Source organism: Magnolia sinica, chromosome 19 (genome assembly GCF_029962835.1).
Source record: "Magnolia sinica isolate HGM2019 chromosome 19, MsV1, whole genome shotgun sequence".
Classification (NCBI taxonomy): Eukaryota; Viridiplantae; Streptophyta; class Magnoliopsida; order Magnoliales; family Magnoliaceae; genus Magnolia; species Magnolia sinica.
Window position 1 is genome coordinate 40,652,093 of NC_080591.1, and position 6,953 is coordinate 40,659,045.

At 37.1% G+C, this 6,953-nt stretch overlaps 1 long non-coding RNA gene across 1 annotated transcript; it reads left to right on the forward strand.

Annotated features, from left to right (window-relative positions):
• The first annotated feature begins 909 nt into the window (after positions 1-909).
• On the forward strand, positions 910-1,639 carry LOC131235302 (uncharacterized). The gene is made up of 2 exons (XR_009166047.1): positions 910-951; positions 1,458-1,639. It is a non-coding gene; the product is annotated as an uncharacterized LOC131235302 (long non-coding RNA).
• Positions 1,640-6,953: the final 5,314 nt, after the last annotated feature.

A 6,953-nucleotide genomic window follows, 5' to 3' on the forward strand; every position in this document is an offset into this window, starting at 1 on the left:
TGTTGAATGTGAGTTCTTTATGAATTGTTCCTATTCTAAGCCCATGGATGACCTGTTTCCTAAAAGTTTTTCCAACCACATGATTTAGGGACAGCTTAGATAGAAATTTCAGTAAAAAGTAATGTGAAAATGTGCTGGGCTTTGCAATGCTAGCTTGGCTCCTCCTTTTTAAAATGCAGATTTTGTAGATTTCTAAAATCACGCCCTACTTTATCTGATTGGTAACCTTCAAACAGATAGTGAAAAGGAATATTTTGCACCTAATTCAATGAGAGAATATTACTAGAACCTACCATTTTCTGTAGTGAAATTCCAACAAATATACATTCTAGGATCTTTTTTCTGTCATGTTTTATATTACATTCTTCAACTCAAGTTATGTGCCATGCAATTTTGATTGGATTAAAGCATGGAATCCAGTTGATCAGCCAAGCATAAGGAAAAGAATCCTAAAATGGGTTTTTGGAAAAATTGAAATCAGAGATTCACTAGCTAAAAATAAGTAAAATTAACTGAATTTCTAGAGTTTAAAAAGGTATACAAAAAATTAAACAATATTTTTGTGAATTCAAATTCCTCCTATTTGAAGTAACCTTGGATTCAAGTATGGCTTAAACTGAAATTCCTTCAATGCAAAAGAAAAGAAGAAGAAATAAGAAGAAGAAGAAACTTTCTCTACATTCTACATTTCATTTTTCTGATATTCAGTTGTAGTAAACTGAAATTCCTGCAGATTTGTATACTTGATGCAAGGATCAGGCAGAACCTTGCTGCCATGCAGCAGTTGGAACATGAGCTTGGGGCCATGTCTTCCTTTGATTATAGGCAAGTTTTTATCAACTCAATTTTTCACTTTTTCATTGGTTTGTCTGGAGATTCAGTTTTTGAACCTTGTTTCTTTATCTATGCGAAGAAAGGCGTGGGTTTTCATTTACCCCAACAATATATGAGGTAATGCTTTGATATTTTGGAATGGTTTCCTTTGATTTTATTTTTTTTTTAAATATTATAGTGTAATTAAATTGAGAGTTGTTGTAGATGCCAATAGATTCTCAACTTTCTATATCTGTTCCTTTACTTCTATTATTGTGATCATTATGTAGAAGATTCTTGCTTAGATTCTCAACACATCTTAGATACCATCCACTTTCATCCATGTCACCTAAAGCAGATCATAGAATTGTAATTAATGAACCAGATTCACCACTGATATTGGTCACGTGTACACTTGAATGTCACCAGTGAAGGGTGCATATGGATGGACGGGTGTGGATAAAACACATGCGTCAATGTAGGGCCAATAGATGTAATGGAATTCAAGTTGCAACATTTGTTGCCTTGATAGTTTTTGACTTTTTAAGGATAGGATCAAATGATTGATTATTTTCCATGCTTCAATTTGTTGAATACTACTTTTTGACTCTTTTTTTTTTTTTTTTAAATTTCTTCTTGTGTAGGATTTTAATCAATTGTGCCTGAATTTAGGCCTACAAGCACTTCAGCCTTTTGATGCCACTCGTGCTATGGGTAGACCATATAGAGGATTTGTTTTTATTTATTTATTCGAGACCATTTTTAATTTATTGTAATAAATGTTATATTTTTTTATTATAAAGTAATATAAATTTTATTTAATATTCAGTTTTAATTGTATTGTATCATTTTTTATGTTTCAAATATTAAAAAAATGCAGGGTTTTCAATTGAATTATATATATTAAAAAATATTATTGGCTTACTGGAGCATTTCAAATCTATTCAAAGACTTTTACCGGCGCTTTCTAAATCTATGACGGCGCTTCTCTAATAGATACCAGCACTACCAAAAGCGTCGATGAAGATGGAATGAGCGCCGAAAACGGGTACACAATTAGCGGCGCTCAGACAAGCGCTGCAAAAGTGTACTAGCGCCGCTAAACCTTTTAGCGACACCCCCATTTATCAGCGCTTGCCTAGCACCGCGACAAGAAAATAGCGGCGCTTTTTGGTTTTTTAGCAGTGCTTAAAAGCGCCACTAAAGGTTCTTCTTCTTGTAGTGATGTTCAAATGTTTTGATGGATTTTACAAAATAAGTAGAAATCTAAATATATGCATTGATATGGATTTGAAGCAAGAAATTTCTAGTTTGAAGGTGGAAAATTGAAAAAAATGGGGAAATCTGAACTTCTTCTACTTCCACCCTTTAAAGCCTCAATGCGTGGAAAAAAAAAAAAAACATGTTGATGAGTGTAAGTGGATGGCCATACTCTCTTTTGGTATAACAAAGTTACAGGGAAGATGAATCATTGTCAACGTGAGCATCCTTGCCCAAGCAGGGATCAACAAGTCACTCGCTTAGTCTCCCAGGCTCATCTAATCTGGCTAGGTAGGAAGAAGCTATTGTGGAGACCCATGGTTCTAGATACAGGCATTTATTCTCCAACGATGTGACATATAGAAATATTCAAGCGATGAATTTGGTGTTGAAGGTATGGTACCCCACTTCTACACTTATGGCCATGTGCTCGACCAATGTTTTAAATATCGATGATATCGGCTGATATATCCCACAATATATATTGTATCCCACTTGTGCAATACGAAACACACAGGTAGTGCCAATATATCCCACATGTTTGATCTAGTGAGCATTTTCAATTTTCGATCTTTTTTAAAAAATTATGTTAAATTAGTGTCAAATGGTTGTAAATCCATTGGTTCTTCATGTTCTCCATTTTTATTTTTTTCAAAATTTCCCTTTAACCAGCTATCAATTGAGGCTAATTTTGAAGTATTTAGGAGTATTTGATGAAATGATCATCACATACACTCTAATTTTGAAATTTGAGTGTAAGTGGTCCGATTTGGGAAAAAATGTTCCCAATTTCTCCCAAATTGCTTGCAATGTTGCACTCCAAACATGAAATCAAGAATGTATGAGGTCTGATCTACTGATTTGTAAGTCCTTGTCAATTTTTGAAAAATAAAAATCATTTTTAATTAAAAAATACTTTCTTCTTTTTTTTTGAAATTTCCCTTCAACCAGTTGTCAATTGAGACTAATTTCAAACTATTTAGGAGTGTTCGATGAAATGATCATCACATGCACTCTAAATGTTATGCATTCAATTTGAATATAGTTTCATTAGTTCAGCCAGACAACACATAACTTAGGACCCTATACAAAGGAAACTTATTACATTCACTTCTTTTGTGAGATGTTATGATTTAAAAGTGTGTATTAAGGTTTTTTTTTAACAATCTCTAAAGTTTTATTGAAAAATTCAACCATTTTCCCAATGTGTCACTACTTTTTTTCCCAAGAAGTGTGATAAATTACCCGATACAATGATATATCCTATGCAATAACCGATACGTATTTGTATCCTAAGGATATTATACAAAATGAGATAACGATATTTCCAACATTGAACTCAAGTAAACATGCCAATGCTTCAAGGGGAAAGATGCAAAGTAGAGCAATGGGAGTGGGACTCCAATCACTTGATAACGCTAACGCCAACTCCTCTCTGGCTAGGTTGAATGGTTGCCCTGTGAGTGGCCAAAACCCACTTAACTAGGTTCAATGGGTGGATGAGCTAAAGCTGAAAGTGCACTGATTTGTGTTGTTGATGAAAACCCTCTCCTGAACCGTTTGGGCAAAACTGAGATGGGTGGACAATTTGGCCTGGGTGTAGAGAAATCTCTAGAATTTGGCAAGGAATGGATTGGGAGGAAAAAGTTTTCAGAGCCATCTTTTATCCTTTTTTCCGTTTTTTTTTTTTTTTTTTAGAGAGAGAGATGGAGATTTTTCAAAGAAGGCCAAAATGCGACATGGTGATCAGGAAATGAACATCAGATGTTCTTAGTTCTAAAGTTAATTTGTCCACTAGAGTGAATTTTCCCGATGCAGAAAGGAATATCAGATGCTCTTGGTTGATGCAATTATACAAATTACTAGCAAAGAAGGCATGCACCTAAGGGGCCATAAGTAGCCAAATGCAAATTACAAAAATGATGTTTGTTTATCATTATAGTGCAACATATCAGAGTAACCTAATATAACATAATTATATATATATATATATATATATATATATATAATATTTTAATAATAAGGCTCATCTTGGTTAGCCAGATTCACTGCCCAAAGCAACTTCGAAAAATCTCTAGCAACGAGAACATAGTGGCAAGTTGGATTGCCTACCTGAAGCTAACTCTCTGTAAGTTTCTAACACAGTTTCTTAAATTTACAAAAACAATACAGCGGGGGAAGAAAATAGGCAGAAGGGAAATGCATGCAATAATAGAAAAGGGAATTTTCTTTTCGAAAGGCACAATAATAGAAGAAGATAAAATTTAAATAAATAAAAAAAACAATAAACATAAGAAACAGCGCACATTCAGGTACAAACATCATCTATAAAAATTCAAAACATAAATACATTACAAGCATAGAAATGCATACCTCCCAAAGTGATTGCTCACTGTAACCAGCTGTTATGAGGTTCCAAACAAATGGGATTGTCCTACAAAGACAACTCCATGGGAATACCGATTCTCAGTTAATGACGGATATAAGGCTGGAATTTAATGGAACTTATAATACTTGACAAATGCCAAATTAAGCTAGCTACTCAAGTCAACTGAGAACACTGTTAGATTAACAGAATTTTATAGAAAACTCAAGATGACATCAGAAATTTGCTCGTAGTATGTTTTAAATCCATTCATAACATAAGTCAGATGTGCCTGGCAGTATGAGGCCCTGTCCAGGCAAAGTCTCAAACTCATGCACTTAACCAGAAACAGTCTTTCAATTTTCCAAGTTTGAATAGGCCGAGTGAATGAAAAACTTGCAGATTTTTCAAAAGATAAAAAGATTGAAGAATCTCCTCAACCAATCTTCAAAAAATGAAGTCTCCAAACAATGCTCAGTAGCTGGCCAAGCTGAATCAACTTGGCTGACTTCTGGAACATTGTCGAGAGACCATATGCCTTCAAGGTTAGGTCCCACCTTGCCAAGCACAAAATGATAATGAGAACACTAACAACAACAGTTTTGAAAATTCAATAATAATCATAACCAACATTGTGATCAGTAGTTTAATTGGCAGAAATAGAAGCCTCACACTTTTGTCTGACCAAGAAAAAACAATACAACTGTACAAAGGTGAATAGCCTGTGATGGACCTAAGAGAAAAAAGTTAATGGATACATCTCATACAAAATTGTAATCAGTAGCAGTGAGGCCCTTAGGGTATATTTGCATGTCCATCATTCACAAGGCAAACATGATGTGGTTCTGCCATATCTTGGTTGAGACAAGAAGACCTTTCCCTTCTTATCTCAACCACATTTTGAGGCATAGAAATTGTGAAAACTCTAGGCATGCTTAGTGTTTTCACAAGGCCAACATGATGTGACGTGCCATATCTTGGTTGAGACAAGGGTAGGACCTTTTGATGCAGGACAATTAACCACTTACTCTAAAAGCTCAAATTGATAGAGCATGGCGAATTAATCCCTTCATCTCATAGCCCAGGCCCCATATCGCATGGGTTAGGACCTTGGCCGAACCCCCTCGTGGGCCCCACATCACATGGGTACCGCCTCACACAAGCCACCCACCTCACATGGGTAGGGCCCGCCTCACACGGGCCACCCACCCTGAGTGTGCCCATGCATCCCACAGGCAACCCCACTCGAGTGGTTAATTGTCCTGCATCAAAGTGGTATCAGGGCGGGAGGTCTCGTGTTCGAGACCCCTCACCGGGGGTGATTAATGCAGGGAAATTTTCACACTGGTCTCAAGTGAGGTTGCCTTTGGGATGTAAGGGCACACTCAGGGTGGGCGGCCCGTGTGAGGCGGGTGGCTTTGATGGGGACATCTCACGCACATGCACGCCCCCCTACGTACGCAAGGAGGGCTGACGACATCAAGGGAGGGCCTCCTATTTGGAAGACTGAGTTTTGGTTCATTGGAGTGGGCCCGGTAGTCAAGTAAAGTCCATCATGAGATCTTATGATCATGTCCCGCTAGTCTGATTAATTTCATATTTTAGGTTTTACTTATTAATGTTATTTAGAATATCATGAACGGTTTACATTACTTTGATTAGTTATTATTTGTGTTTACTTCATCGCCAAGTAATAGGTTGTGCACATGGCACCAGTTTTAGGGGTATAGGGTTTTCTTATAAATAAGCACCCCTTGTTGGCTTTTTTTTCTTAATGAAGATTAATAAAAATTGCTGCATTTTTCTGCTCCTTTCCGAGTTATGAAAACCTAATTGGTTGCGAAGCCCTCCCTTCTTTGAAGTGCTAACTATCATGGTGCGAAGCCACATGTATCTCGATTCACTCCCATCTTCTACCATCCACCCTTCTCATCTCCCACAATCATCTACGCTACAAATCTGTCATTTATTGCAACAACTTTCCCCTCTTCAGTAGAATTCCAGAATTTGGCCCTGCAGGAGGGTTGAAACTTCAGTGGAGCACCACTCCCAGACTGTATATTGGATCGACTTAAAACTTGGAGGTTTTGAAGCTCAGCCTTGGCCAACCAAACCTTAGAAGGCATTTTTGGGTTCGTGGGTCCCACACACGTGCAGCTAGCCATTAGCGCACATGCGCCAGGCCCAACCTGCTATTTATATGTGCAGGTTGGTTACAGGTTTTCTCTCTCCTCTCTTTCACTCCTCTCTCGCCTGATTTCCCTAACCTTAACCCTAGATTGTCCTAAATCCTTAATTTATATCCATTTTCTTTAACCCTGAGGTTCCCCAAATTGAACCTGTGAATCCCTTAGATTGGAGAAATATTTTTGTGTATGTGTAGATGAATTTACTCTCCTTTGAGCATTGCTTGGTCTATAATTTTACTTCATCTAGCCCTAGCATGTGTAGCCCTAGCATGTGTAGCCCTAGCATGTGTAGGCCTAGACCCGCATAGATTCCCCTTGTTGAGTGC